General features: G+C 46.2%; 1 protein-coding gene across 4 annotated transcripts in view; it reads left to right on the plus strand.

Moving 5' to 3' along the window:
• Positions 1 to 15,793, plus strand: part of Tspan9 (tetraspanin 9) — a 198,098-nt gene that overhangs the window by 68,853 nt on the left and 113,452 nt on the right. Inside the window, exon 1 of one of the 4 annotated variants that reach the window (XM_076854037.1) lies at positions 8,488 to 8,554. The exons of the other annotated variants lie outside the window; for them this stretch is intronic. The gene's annotated coding sequence lies outside the window, so the exon portion shown is untranslated. Of the gene's footprint in view, positions 1 to 8,487; positions 8,555 to 15,793 lie in introns of those variants that run through there. 4 annotated transcript variants of the gene reach the window in all.

The following is a 15,793-nucleotide window of genomic DNA, read 5'->3' on the forward strand; positions in this document are numbered from 1 at the left end:
TGGTGTAGAACAAACAAAATGTGTCTGTGGGCTGGGTTTGGTCTGGGGATGCCAGTTTGTGACCCCTGCTTTGTGTATTAAGGGCAAGATATCATGCTGGGCACTTTGAGGGATACAGGGATCATAAAATTAATAAAAATCGTGGCGGGTAGGGGAAGTGATCTGCATGCAGAATTAAAATACAAAGTACCGTTTGGTCAATGACACTGGTGAGACACAAGACAGGCTGCTCCGAAAGTGCCTGGGCAGCGATAATTGATCTGCTCTGCACTTAGTGGATTGGGAGGCTGCTCCTTTCTGGATGTTGGAGCTAAGTGAGACATTATGAAGTTGTTATTCTCCCTGTACTTTTCTAATCACAGTGATGAGATGGGGTGTCTGTGTCTGTCTGTCTCAGAATGAGTCCATACCTGGCTTTCCTAGAGCCTCTGAGCAGAGTAGCTTGCCTGAGAGGCGGTATGAGCCATAGAGTTGGAACTGGGAAGATTGGATTAGGTGGGTGCTGAGTAAATTTCGTTTCCTCTGTTTTCCCATCTGCACCATGAGGGAATTGTCCCCCTTGGGCAGTTAGCAAGTATTTATTGCAGGCACTCTGGAGGCAGAGTTGCCAGGCCCCCCTCCTTCCCCCACTCTTCGAGAGCTACGGGGAAGATGAAGGGGTGTCTGTCTGATGGGCTTTGAACTTCTCAGGAAGGAGAAGGGACTTGAAAACTCTGCCTTGCTCCTTGGTCTCCCCAGATGACAGCCATGACGTACGAGGCGAGTGATACTTAAGAAATACGGCTCTTGAGGGAAATAAACACCCCATGTTATTTATTATTTATTAAAAAAACAAAGCTTTTCTCAGCTGGGAGGTTTCAGATCACTGACAATGTCAGGTCCAATTTCCCTCCATTAATAACAGGTCTGCCTCCTCCCTGCTTGTGTCAGCAGCCTCAGGGTGCGTGTCTTAGGTACCTCTGCCATTTGATGGCTCCTTGAGAGGAAGGGAAAGTGGGATTGAAGGATTGGAGGGTTGTGTGGCACCAGGGTACAGATCTGCTTGTGAATAGCCATCCAGAAAGGCTGCCTGCTCAGTGCAGGACCCTGCACCAGAGTCCTTACCTGCCGTTGCTCACAAAATCCCCTCCAGACCAGGAGGGTGAGGGGCCTGAGGCAGGAGCCAGGGCTCAAGAGTGAGGGTGCTAATGGGGATGGATGTCCACATTTTCCTGGTGGTACTGCAACCAAGGGTTCCTGGGCTTGGCTTCTAAGAGTCAAATGGAATCCGGGGACCTCAGGCATTCTTGGCAGTGACTGGAGGAAGCAACTGTGGGCCCAGGAGTGAAGGTGGAGTACTGGAGGAGAGGGACCTTGGGTAAGGGATCCAGTGAAGGTGAGGTCTAGCCCATTTGAGGGCCACCACCTTATGGCCTTGAGGCACTGCAGCATTGACGAGGACAGTACCCTTGTAGTACTGAGTTTGATTCTCCCCTCTGAGCCTCGTAGCAAGCAGGTAGGGGAGAGCAGAGCAGGTCTTATTTCCACTTAGTTCAAGTATGAGTGGTGTCATTTAAGAACATGGGTTCTGCTGAAACAGATCTGGGTTCAAGGTTAGCCTTATGACCTTGACTCACCTATTTGACCTCTGAACCCCCGTTTCCCCATGTGTAAAATGAGGAGACAACCACCTCTTAGTGTGTTTGTAAAGCATAAAAACCTACAGTGGTCCTTAGCACACCATAGACACTGAATGACCGACCACAGCTGTGTGTGTTGTCAGTGCAGACTGAGGAAATGAGAGGTCACATGTCTTGCTCAAGGTCATGAGGGGACTGGCCTGGACTTGACTCAAGCTCCCCGATTTTTTAGACATGTTCTCCTCTTTTCTGTGTGCACTGGGCCCGCTCCTTCCCCCTGATCAGATGTACGCTGGGCAGACATTGGCAGGCAGGGACCACCACTGTCCAGGATGCATTTACGACTGAATTGTAAGTTATGGGCTGCATTCCTGCCTCAGATATGATTATAGGGTGCTGACGGAGCAGCACACCTGATAAAAATGAAGCGTGAGAAGGAACCAGAGCTTTTGTTCACTGAGCAACTCCATTGTGTCTTTCTCCCCTTCCTACCCCTCCCTTTATCTACAAAGAAAAAGAAAAGGAAAGATGAAGGGCTGTCAGCACGAGATCACAACACGGGCTCCAGGAGTTGGCTGCCTTTCAGTTCCAGGCACAGAGTTCTCTTTTCTTGCTTTCCTCAACTAAACCTAATTGAGATAAATCTAAGCAAGCCCCTAGAAGCGGGGCTTCCTGCTTTCTGGACTCCCATTGGAGCAGGTCTCTGTGTTAACATTCTCCTTGTCCTGTGAATGCATCATAGGAGAACTGTTGAAGTGGAATCCCACTGTCACTGCTGTGGGCGGGGCCACCTTTCCCTAGCACGCCTCTGCTCAGGTCACTCTCCTGCTCCAGAATGCATGGAACCTTCAGTGGCTCCCTGTTGCTCATCTGTAGGCCATGCTTCTAAGTGTAGCATGCAAGGCTCCCCAGAGTTTGACCCCAGCCTGCCTTTGCTTTGTTATCCCCCACTGTGTCTTGTAGAAAGCATATGCTTCCACTGTACTGGCCAACTTGCTATTTCCTGAACAGATCTGGAAATTACCTGCCTTTGTGCTTTTGGTCACATGGCCCCTTTTGCTTGGAAAGCCCTCATCCTGGTGGCATTCAGCCCATTCTGCAGGGATTAGCTGAAGTGCCAACTCTTCTGAAAACCACATCTTGCAGAGGAACGTGCTCCTACTTTGCCTGGCACATGACAGATATGAAATTAGAGTTGAATGTGCTCACGGACCCTCCACTTGTCACTGCGCAGGTCTCTTCCAGGGCCTCCGCAGAGCCTTGCTGTCTGCACCCCCTGCCCCCAAGCCATGGAGCGCATTGGAACTTTGATTGCACATGATCTAAGTTTTTAGGCATTTTTCTCTTTAAGTTTAAAGTTTTCTTATTTTTCCCATCATTGTCTGTTCCGTTCCTGGGCCCCAGAGGTAAGGCAGCAGGAGAGTGTAGAAGAAAGAGCCCAGACGAGCGGCAGTCCTGCCTTCTGCCCTCAGCCTGCCTCTGACCAGCTGTGACCTTGAGCATGCAGCTCCTCTTTCCTGGGCCTCAGTCCCCACCTGTGAGATGAGGGACTGGACTAGCTGATCTCTAGGATTTGTGGATGAGTTTTTTTTTTAAACAAAGTTGGTGTTATTTTATTTGGACCTTTATTTTGTTCATTTATATGTGGTGCCGAGAATCGAACCCAGTGCCTCACACGTGCTTGACAAGTGTTCTACCACTGAGCCACAACCCCAGCCCTGTGGATGAGATTTTTAAGAAAAGATTTATTGACTGTTAACCACAGATTCATATGTCGAAATCCTAATTGCACTTACCTGAGACTGTGGCTGTATTGGAAATAGAGTCTTTAGAGGAGTAATTAAGGTCATGGGGGTGGGCTGTCATCTGATAGGACTAGTGTCCCTACAAGAACAAATCAGGACCCACACACACAGAAGGACCATGTGAAGACAAAGGGAGGGTACAACTGTCTAAACTGTCTACAAACCAAGACAGGGAGGAACTAGCCTTGTTGACACCTTGATCTTGGACTCCTTGCCTCCAGAATCAGGAGAAAATAAATTTTTGTTGTTTAAGCAACTCAGTGTGTGACACTTTGATAAGGCAGCCCCAACAAACTGACTCAGTATGTTTAGGGTTATGTAACTCTTACCCTAGTCTATCTTTGAACATTTTTATCACCCCCAAAAGAAACTTGATATGCATTCTCAGTCATTCCCTATTTCCCTCCAACCCTCACCCCACTCGCAACCTTGGGCAACACTAATCTACATTCTCTCTCTATGGATTGCCTGTTCTGGACATGTCCAGCAAGTGGAGCTACACAGTATGAGGTGTTTTGTATCTGGCTTCTTTTAGTAGATAATGATTTCAAGGTCCATCCATGTTGTAGCGTATATCCTTTTTATTACTGCATAATATTTCATTCCGTGAGTGTGTGCCACATCTTGTTTATCCATTCATCACTTGATGGACATTTGGATTGTTTCAGTTCTTTGGCTTTTATAAATAATGCTTTGGTGAACATTTGTGTATAGGTTTTTGGGTGGACATGTTGTCATTTCTCTTGGGTATATACCTAGAAATGGAATTGCTGAGTTATGTGGTAACCATGTGTTTTAACTTTTTGAGGAACCATCAAACTGTTTTCCTAAGTGGCTGCACATTTTAAATCCCTGCCAGGAGTTTATGGAGGATTCGATTCCAATTACTCCACACTCTTGCCCACTTGATTGTCAGTCTTTTTGGAGCCACTCTTGTGGATGTGAAATGGTATCTCGTCATAGTTTTGGTTTGCATTTCTTTGAGGAGGAATGGTGTTAAGCATCTATCTTTTCATGTACTTATTTGCCACTTGTATATGTTCTTTATTTAAAAAAATTTTATTTTAAAATTTTAACTTGTTATATATGACAGCAGAATGCATTATAATTTATATTTTTTTAGTTAAAGATGAACACAATACCTTTATTTTATTTTTTTATTTTTATGTGGTGCTGAGGATCAAACCCAGTGCCTCATACATGTGAGGCAAACGCTCTGCTGCTGAGCCACAATCGCAGCCCTACAATTTATATCATACGAGCACAATTTTTTATACCTCTGCTTGTACACAAAGTAGAGTCATGTCATTCGTGTCTTCATATACGTAATTAGGGCAATGATGTCCGTCTCATTCCACTGTCTTTCCTACCCCCATCCCCACTCCATTCCCCTCCCTCCCCTTTGCCCTATCCATGCTCCCCACCCCCAACCCCATTATGAATCAGCATCCTTAAATCAGAGAAAACATTTGGCATTTGTTTTTTTGGGATTGACTAACTTCACTTAGCATTACTTTCTCCAACTCTATCCATTTACCTGCAAATGCCTTGATAAAGAAAATGTGATATTATATATTTATAAAATACCACATTTTCTTTATCCATTCATCTACTGAAGGGCATCTAGGTTGGTTCCGCAGTTTAGCTATTGTCAATTGTGCTGCTATAAACATTGATGTGGCTGTGTCCCTGTAGTATGCTGTTTTTAAGTCTTTTGGGTATAGACCAAGGAGTGGGTCAAATGGTGGTTCCATTCCCAGTTTTCCAAGGATTCTCCATACTGCTTTCCATATTGGCTGCACCAATTTGCAGTCCTACCATCAATGTATGAGTGTGCCTTTTTTCCCACATCCTTGTTGTATATGTTCTTTGGAGAAAATGTTTATTCATATACTTTTCTCATTTTAAAATTGAGGTTTTTTTAATTGAATCTGAAGAACTCTATATATTCTGGTTATAAGCCCTTTAATAGAGATATGATTTGAAAATATTTTCTCATATTCTATGGGTTTTACTTTCAGAGGTTTTATCTGTAGCATAAGAATTTTTTATTTTGATAAAGTCTAATGTAACCATATTTTCTTTTAGCACTTGCAATTTTGGATTATTATCTAAGACACCATTGCCTAACCCAAGAGCACGGAGTTACTCCTATGTTTTCTTCTAAGAGTTATATAGTTTACGTCCCAACATTTAGGTCTGTGGTCCATTTTGAGTTAATTGTTGCATATGGTGTGAGGTAGGGGGTCCAACTTCATTTTTTTGCATGTGGATATGATGGTGCCCCAGCACTGTTTGTTGAAGTGAATGGGATCTTAAAGAACATCTGGAGCCCCTGGAACTTACCACCTCAGAAGGAGGTATGGGGAGGGCCTAGTGGGGGGCTTGCTTGGAGAAAATGTTCTTGTCCCACCTGCAACGTGCAGCCCTCAGTCCCTCTTGCGCTCTTGTGTTGAGATTTTTTAGTTCTATGTTTGTTTTACTTGCTCTTCACTACTCCCAGAGTGGTGCTGTGTGCAGCTGGAGGTTGAATAATTGATTCGGGTGATGGTGAAAGTCAGAACAAGGGACATGGGCTTCCATCACAGCAGAGGTGTCCTAGTGAACCACAGCTGGGAGCTTGTCAACTTCCTTCTACCTGGAGAGGTACCTGAGGATCCCAGAGTCCAGTGGATGGGCCCATGTAAGTACTCCTGCTCCGTCAGCTGTGGGGATGATGTGACAGCTGAGACCAGAGGTAATGAATGGAGACAAAAGTAAAGAGAGAATTTTCAGCTTTCTGGCTCCTTTAATCCATCCCTGCTTTAGGGCCAGAGGAGGACCGTTTTCTTTCCCCTCAGCACTTTCTCAGCAGAGCTAATAGGTCCCTTGGGTAGATTTAAGGGAAGTTAGCGAGACAAGTTATGGCTATACCAGGCTCTAGGCTACATGTCGCACTTCTCTCCCAGGCTTCCTGGGTGGAGGCTTAAAGCTCCATCCCCTCCAAAGGGCTGAGGCAGGTGTCAGGGCACTGTGCACCCTGCTTGGTAGGGCAACCATGTGAGGGCGTCTGGATCACAGAGGTCAGGGACTTCTCCTTCCTTCCTGCGTTGACCTTTGTGTATGACGGGAGGCGGGGTCTGGGAAGGCATTGGTTGATCTCTCTTCTTCAAGCTTCTTCCATAGCATCCCTTTCCATGCCCCCCTCCCCACGTCTATTCTGAGCATTCCCATGCTTGTTCAAACTCTTCGTTGCTGTCCTTAGCACCTAGGAACTGCCTGACAACTGTGAATGGATGGGTGGATGCTTTTCTCCCTTGAGCTCAAGCTGTTCCTTCACCTCATTCCCCAGTCAGCCCCTGGCTGTCCTTAAAAAGCCCTACCAGCCACTTAAGGGCCAGTGTGAATGTCTTGCTGTTATGGTTTGGATGTGAGTTGTCCCCCAAAAGCTCTCGTGTGAGACAATGTAAGAAGGTTTGGAGGAGAAATGATTGGGTTATAGCCTTAACCTAATCAGTGAATTAATCCCTGATGGGATTAACTAGCTGGTGACTGGAGGCAGGTGGGGTGTGGCTGCAGGAGATGGGAACTGGGGGTGTGGCTATGGGGTATATATTTGCATCTGGAGAGTGGAGTCTCTCTTTGCTTCCTCATCATCACGTGAGCTGTTTCCTTCTGCCACACTCTTCTGCCTCACTCTGAGCCTCGAGGAATAGAGCCAGCCATTTATAGACTGAGACTTCTGAAACGATGAGCCCCTAAATAAACTTTTCCTCCTCTACAATTCTGGTCAGGTCCTTTCGTCACAGCAGTGAAATAGCTGACTAAAATACTAGTCCAGAAGCCCCATAATTGAACATGATGGTCTCTTCTTTGCATCTTCTCTCTCTTTTGTGTTGGCCTCTGTTTTGCCACTTGCCACACTTTGGTGCAGTGTTCATGTGCGTACCTTAACCCTAGATCCTAGATACCACGCGTGACACTCTCATTTTGCATTTTCCTCCATTTCCTTTTGCCATACCAAGAATGGTGGTTTGCACCAATGAAGTTTTTGAACTGCTGAGCCTAGGTTGCAGATTGTTACTCTTGGGCCTCTGCCTCCCGAGTTAGTGTTCTTTGCTGCCCAGAGAATTTTTCTGAGTTTTGCATCCTGTAGTAGGAAGCGGATGTCAGTGTGCGCTCCCTGTGCTCTGTGTATAATTTGCATATCTCTGTGTGGCTAGCATCAACATGACCATGTTACTGAGGTATTATACTTGACTTCTTGCAGGAAGAATTGGAGCTGATAACACATCGGTGGTAATCCCTTGCTCTGCCCTGGAGGATACAGAAAATCTCTGGTGTGAGCTGCTGCCTGTGGATATTAGAGACTCACCTGTTATCATTAATGCCCTGCCTGGGCTCTTACCTCCAATTTATGAGGCAGCTCTTCCCTCTTCTCCCATCTTTGCAGCCTGAAACCCTCCCCTGCCACAGTTCCTGGCTTGGAGGTTGGAGTTGATTTGGGGAGAAGGGCCAGTGGGAGGAAAGGCATGGGAGGTCCAGCCCTACAGTCCTCTGGGGAAGGACATTGGTGCTGGGGCTGTAGTGCTCCTTGGGTAAAAGTCCCTAATGGAAGAAAAGGGGAGGAAGGCAACCATGACAGCTGTATACTAACATGGGGCTGTCTTTGTCCTATGGACTTGCATATGAATTTTCACCTTTGCCTTGCAAAACAATCCTGGGAGGTGTGTTTATGTCTGTTTTTTGGACACACAGTCTACAGAGCCGAAAGGAAGCTGATATGTCATTGAAGTCAGTAGGAGAGGCAGTCACTTTTCACTGCGTGGCATGTGTCATTGGTTGGGAAGCCCACTGTGCCCTGAACACAGTGGGTATTTAATGCATACTTGTGCAATAAAGGAATAGCAGACATTCAGTAAGTAGTTGCCATGTAGAAATTAAAGTTGCGTTTTCAGTATTTTGCCTCCAGTTCTGTGGTCTCTTTCACTATTGAACTCGGTTTCTTTTCTTCCCATAGGAATAACTGCTCTCCCTGGCTCTGTACTTGTTCCAGGCCACCAAGGGGAGAATGACACCCAGACATATTTTGATCAAGATGCTGGAGGATCATCCTTAGGTGACTTCAGGGATGCAGTGGTGTAGTGGCAGGTTGGCAAATAAATTTAACTGCACACCCCTTGTCCTTTGTTCCTAGTGGGTGCTGCTCTCTAGTCACACACTCTTCCCCTCTGCGTCCAGACCAGCCTTCTCCATACAGCCCTCTGCTCTCCACCTGCAGTGGGCCCTGCATGGCGTCTTAGGTCTAGTAGAGCGCCTGGGCCAAGTGCCAGAGGACCAAACCCTGAATGCTGGCCTTTCCATTTCTGCTTTGTGATTGGTCTTTGTGACTGCCTTGTGACCTGGACATTTTGGAGCCTTGAACTGACTGGTTTCTCAGATCTCTTAAAGCCCTGAAATTCTAGGATTCCGTGGTCCCTCACTGGAGGGAGTCTCATCATCTTGTAGCCTGGCCATAGAAGGGTAGGATTAACCTCCGGGGTCAGCAAGCTTGCAGAGCTCAGGAAATGCCTCTGTGTGATCCGTATTTGGTCCAGAGACAGGTGGTGGGGCCTGGAGGAGGGGAAGTTCGCTCACAGCCTGGGGCTGGGGGAAGGGAGGCCTAACTCAGCCGCTCTCTTTTTCTGAGGGAATGAAGGTCTACAGGCCTCAGTGCATGTAAACCCTGCGAATTACTTTCCCAAGCCAAACACTTGGTCACTACCCCTGTTGCTCACCGACTCTGTTAGAGGGGGCACAGGGGTTGTCTTATTCCTGATTAATGGGGCTTTGCTGGGAATCAGGGTTCATTCATTCATTTTTCTGTAAACTTTATGAAATGCCAGTTCCTTGGGCAGGTGTTGCTCTTTGGATTGCAACTTGACCTCTGGAAAATTGCTTCCTTTGAGTCATTATTCCGCGTGCTCTCTTGTTTGGTAGGGGAGTCCTGGAAGATTTCAAGTGTTAGTGAGTGGGTTCTTTGTTACCACTGAGAAGCCTGGCTGGGGTCGTGGAGCATGTCTCCCACTGTGCAAGGAGGAGACTCTGAGGCTGGAAGAAAGTTGCCTGCTGAGCCGTGATTGGGGCGGGGGACAGTCAGGGAGGAGGCATCTGTGTTTGTAAGCTTCCGAGGCTTCTTTCTAGGGAGCTGTAGTCGATCTGTGTGTGTATTTGTGAGGCGCCCGTGAGCTTAGCCACTGGGCAGAGGTTTTATTTATGATGGCGCCTAGAACTCCCGTCCGCTGCCTGCTAGAATCCACTGCCATCATTGGTGTTGTTGAGCTCCCAGGGGTGTCTTAAGTCTCCTAAGTAATCTGTGTGTCGGTCATGTTCCAAGGCAGCCTCATGCAAAGGACAGTCCTTAAGGAGTGGGATCAACCCTGGGGCTCCTGCTGGGCTCAGCCTTGCTGAACACTTCAGTCTATTAGGGCTGGGGTTGAAGTGGCCAGGGTGTTGGACTGACAGACATCTTAGTGTGACCCTCAAAATGCTCTAATTTGGTCACTTATAATACAGCAGATGTAGTAATTTGGCATTCATAACTCCGCTGGATGAAAATGATTGAAATAAAGACCTACCGTGGGCAGGATGCAGGATTTCAATAATATTCAAGGCAATTTCAGAAGTGTCAGCCTAAACTATATTGTACTTTTTTCATTAGCTTCAATTTAGCAGACATTTAGATTTTAATTTGTAATGCGCTTAGTTCTTGAAAGCTGTAACACTGCTTTTCCTTAAACAAATGTTCCATATTTTGCACTTTTCACTAATTTGGGAAGGATTTCTTATTACTGATTAATGAGGTTTTACTAAGAATAGGATCAAAGCATTATACTATCGAGAGCTGGATGTTCCTTAGAGATTATCTCATATGATTCGTTTTGGAGATGAAAAAACACTAGTACTACATATACTGATGATCAGTGATTTATTTTACATAAACAACTTTGTTCCTTTCTTGAAAGGCCTACAGGAGTTAGTCGATGAACAGAAACAGAAAATTGTTCTGACCTCCTATTGAAATACAACATGTGTTCAAAAATACAACACTCAATTAATTTTTGTAAAGTGAACACATCCATGGGGCCAGATTAAGAAACAGTGTTACCAGCACCTCCAAAGTCATCCTCATCCTCATACCGGTTTCCAGTTTTTCTAGATCAAGGGTAACCTCTATTCTGGCATCTAATAGCATAGATTAGTTTTTGAACTTCACATAAGTGAGATCATACAGTGTGTTCTTTGTTGTGTCTTGCTTCAAAAAGAACATTTAGGGCTGGGGCTATAATAGCTCAGTGGCGGAGCGCTTGCCTAGCATGTGTGAGGCATTGGGTTCACCTGGGTTGTAGCTCGGTGGTAGAGTGCTTTGTGAGATACTGGGTTGATCTTTAGCACCACATAAAAATAAATAAAGGTATTGTGTCCATCTACGACTAAAAATATTTTTTTTTTAAAAAAAGAACATTTAAAAAAATGAGATTCATCCATTCTGCAAGTGGCAGAACTTTATTAAAAAAAATTTTTTTTTGTACTGGGGATTGAACCTAGGAGTACTTAACCACTGAGCCACATCCCCAGCTTTTTTTTTTGGTGTCAGGGATTGAACTCAGGGGCACTCAACCACTGAGCCACATCCCCAGCCCTGTTTTGTATTTTATTTAGAGACAGGGTCTTACTGAATTGCTTGCAGCCTTGCTTTTGCTGAGGCTGGCTTGGAACTTAAATTCCTCCTGCCTCAGCTTCCTGAGCCACTGAGATTACAGGGGTGTGCCACTGCTCCCGGTTCCACCCTTTTTAAAAAATATTTTATTTAGAGACAGGGTCTTGCTGAGTTGCCCTAATGAATTGCTTAGGGTCTTGATAAGTTGCTGAGGCTGGCTTCGAACTTGCAATCCTCTTTGTCTCAGCCTCCTGAGCCACCGGGATTGGAGGCATGCACTACTGCACCTGGCCTGGTAGTTTATTAATTTTCAGTGATGCATAGTGTTTTACCATGGGTCTGAACTACAATCAATTTAACCTTTGAACTGTTGGTAGATATTTTGGTAGTTTCCAGATTTGGGTTACTTTTTAATTTTTTGTGTGGTGCTAAGGATTGAATCCAGGGCCTCACACTTGCTAGGCAAGTGCTCTGACACTGTGTTGTATTCCCAGCCCGAGGTTTTGATTAAAGTAATGCGTCTATGGATGTTTAATATACTTTTTCATCAAAACTAATTTCTGTTGGTTTACAGCAAAAAGTGAAATTACTGAGACATAAAATATGGGTGTACAGCATTCTACTCTTGAAGATACCATCAGTTTTTCAAAGCAATTATACCAGGTTGTACTCCCAATAGCAGTATATGAAAGTTCTGGGTGGCCCATGTTCCTCCCATCATTTGGTATTTTCTGTTGTTTTTGGTTTAGCCATTTCTGGTGACTATATAATGATATCTCACCATGATTTCATTTTATTTTGCTGATGAACAGTGATGTTGAATAGCAGGAATGGGATTTTGAGCGTAGATTGGGGTTTTTAGCTCTTTCATTGAGGGATCTATCTACTCTGCCAGTCAGTGAAGACACAGAGATGTATTTTTAAGGATGATAAACATGTAACTTGAGTGTAGTATTGATTGGTAGAACAGAGAAAAACCGTAAGCCTCTGGAGGTTGGGGTTACATCACGTGTACTTTGGCATCTCTCTTCCCCCTTAATGGTCAGGATAGTGTTATTCACGTAGGTGCTCAGGAAAGGCTAGTGGTGGGATCCACCCAAGGTTCAGCCTGAGAGGGATAGAGATGGGCTGGGTGGATGTGGGGGCCATGATAGACTGGATTTGGGGCACAGTCCTCTGAAACCTCTGTCTGGTTCCGTGTTCAGGTAGCTGCTGCCGCCATGCTGTGAGCATGGCCTCCTCTGAGCTCCTTTATGAACCTGGATGGCAGGAGCTAGGTGCTGTCAGGGGACAGATTTGACTGCTGACCTGGAATGCAGAGACCAGGGCTGATTGAGTTTCTCCAGGGGCCTTAGCTGGCATCACTCTGCTGAGGATACCCCCCTGGATCTGTGGAGTCTTGTCTGAGGCATTGTGTACCGACCACCCTTATCCCCATCCCACCGGCTTCTTTGGGAGCTCTGGGTCTGAATCTGTAGGCCAGGATTGCAGGCTTTTGAGGATGGAGGCATGACCTGGAGTCCAGGGGCAGAGCAGTAGCAGGAGGCAGCCCTCATATTACATACTGTGCACCAAAAAAAATGATTCTGGACATACAGGCTTGGAGAACCCACCACACCCTTGAGCTTAGTTCCCTGCACGGCAGGGGTTGCACTGACCTTCCTTGGCAAAGAACCATTTTCTCTGTATCATCAGAAAAGTCCTCAACCCTTTACGCTGTATCAACTTCTTCCAGATGCTTCAAACCTATTTAGTTGATAAGGTATTCATCAAAATTTCCCCTCTATGCTTCTTCTTTATGCTTCTTCCAATTCAAGACCAAGAGGGGAGCCAACATGGATGAGTTCCCAGCATGTGCCAGGTGCTGCAGGGGAAACAGGACTGGGGCCTGCCTGAAGCTGTTCAGTGTCCAGCCCAAGTACCAAATTCAGGACCCGGTCTAATAAGAGGATATAAGGGGTAGGCAGAGGATGTCACATAGTGGGAGCTGCCAGAGCCTGGGAATCACATATTTATTTTCTGTCTCTTTCCTCCTACCTCTCCACATGCCCCCCCTCTTTCTGTCTGCTGATACATTAATACTTGCTCGTGAATGGCTGCATCCAATCTCTTTGCTGATTGATGTCTCAAGAGAGATTATAGGGTTGGGGAGGAATTGGGTTCTGGGTGGGAAGGATTTGGTAAGCCTCACAATCCTCTTCCCCATCTCTCTGGGAAGACAAGGCGACTCCCTGCCCCCTCTGTCTCCGTGCATCTCTATCAGTAAAGAGCTGGCCAAATGAATAAGATGCGGTGTGTCGACAGTCCCACCTCCTCTCCTGGCCAGCGTTGGTGTACAGATGGATGAGCTCAGGTTTGGATGTGACTCAGGAGGAAGGTAGTAGAGAAATATAAGGTGGTGATCTCATGTGGCATTCAACGGAGCCGGAACATGAAGTGTATGCATGCCTATCTTGTCATTTCTCTTGGTCCAGATCCTCTGGCAACAGACTCCCTGTTTAGGACATTTTATGGAGTGTAGTCAGAGAAGAGGAAGCTGGCTTTCTTTCTACCAACACTGGATATTTCACCAACCATTGCAGCTTCTAGACTTGTAACACTGGAGAGGGACAAAGGCCTAGGCACATAGCTGCCTTCTTTCTCTGTAAAGTACTGTTTTCCCCTTAATGTGCAGAAAGTGCCCACTCTGTTTCAGGTAGCTGGGGGTAATTTGGCCTCAAGGCTGCGGGAAGGTCCAGTTGACTTTGGCACCCTCTGAAAGGAGGAGTGGAAGTCCCTGCTCTGGGAAGTTGGGGCGGAGAGCGGGAGTTTCTGTGGTCTAGTGGAAAGAGGTTTGCCTTTGAAACGAGAAGCTCTGATTTTTAGTTCTGGTTCTGATATTAATTAGCTTGATGTCCTTGGAAAAATCCTTCATTCTCCTATGTTAGTCTGCCTTGTGTTATTTTAACAAAATATCTGAGATAATCAACTTAATAAGGAAAGAGATTTATTTTGGCTCAGAGTTTTGGAGGTTTTAGTCCATGGTAAGTTGGTTTCATTGCCTTTGGGATGGTGGCAAGGCAGCACATCATTGGGGGAGGCACATGGCAGAGGAAACCTTTGTACCTCATGGTGGCTGGGAAGGAGAGAGAGAGAGAGAGAGAGAGAGAGAGACAGAAGTGTGCAGGGTCCTAATATCCCCTTTCAGGGCACACCCCAATGACCTAAGTTCCTCCCATGAGGCCCCACCTCCTAAAGGCTCCACCATCTCCCAAGAGCACCACGGGCTGACGACCAAGCATTGATGTATGGGTCTTTGTGGGACACTTATCCAAAGCATAGCACCTCCATATCTCTTCAGTTGTCCCATGGCAGTATGCATACATTCCCTTCCTGCCACCCCCAATGATGATAAGGACCACGTGAGGTAACAATATGGCAGCCCAGGAGGATTGCAGTGTGCTGTTTAACAGCAAGGTGATATCATTTTCAGACACTCAGAGCCACAGGCATCAGTGAGGATGTGTGGAATTATAGTTGAGAAGGGCGCAGATCTGAGGGTTGAGGGTCTGCAGGATAAAACCCAGGTGTTTGGTAGGTGCTTCCAAGCCCATGAGCTTGGAGGAGGTCGAGCCAAGTGAGGAAGGGAGTTTGGAAGACTTGATAGAGGAGGCAGTTTTGAACAGTATTTGAAGGGAGGTTGAAGATGGCCCTGTGAGCTATCATGGTGGGCAGGGTGACTTCTGGCTGTCCTGGGGCAGGGAGGAGGTGAAGGATTCCAGGGATCCTGGAGATGTGTTCTGTTTCCTGAGTCACATTCAACCAGCCCCTTGGACCTGATTGGGGCCCCTTCTTCCTTCATTTCCCTGAGGCAGCGTGGCAGGGGAGAGGGATCTCAGTTAGAAGTCAGGATGTTTGGGGCTGGGGTGGGGTGAGGGATGTCCTGAATTCTGTCTCTGCTGTTTTCTAGCTGCTATGACCTTGAGCAAGTCCCTTTACTTTTCGAAGTTCCACATCCTTCATCTGGGAATAATAATACCTGTCTGGCAGGGTTGCTGTGAGGATTGAATGCAGCAGAAGAACAGCCGGGAAGTAGAAGGTGCTCAATAAATGTCATTTAAATCTGGATTTTTCTCCATTTATCTTGTTTATAGTGTTTTCAGGGAATATTCCAGAGCCTTCTGACATATCCACATTGGTCCATGTATTGGCTCAGTATTTTCCTTCTTTTTTATGGAGACAAACTTTGCAGTTACTCCAGCTTTCTATCCCAAACCTACATTCCTGCATCGGACATACCTATCTGCGTCCAGCTTGGATTCTGCTGTAACATACATTGCTGAGGAAAAAAATCCTCAGACTTCAAAGGCAACTTTTAAGAAAAAATTTTAGAAGCAGTATTTCCTTTTTTCCTTGTTGTCATTGTTGGGAACAAATCTAATTTGAGGGATCTATGGGGCATATGGAAGAAATCACCCATTTCAGCTCTGCTTCCAGCTGGCGAGTAGCCTTGGGAGGTGGTGTGGCTTCTCCTGGCCTCAGAGTACCTGCTCTGTAGAGTGGGACAGCTGCATAGATCAGGTCCCGCCCCCCAACCAAACCAGTCAGGTAGTAGGTACGAAGACACAAACCCCTGAGCAGAGCAGAAAGGTCAGTGTGTCAGTGGCAACTGCTGGGGAGAGCCCCACGGTCACATCATTACCTGCTGGGTC

This window comes from Callospermophilus lateralis, chromosome 4 (assembly GCF_048772815.1).
Source record: "Callospermophilus lateralis isolate mCalLat2 chromosome 4, mCalLat2.hap1, whole genome shotgun sequence".
NCBI lineage: Eukaryota > Metazoa > Chordata > Mammalia > Rodentia > Sciuridae > Callospermophilus > Callospermophilus lateralis.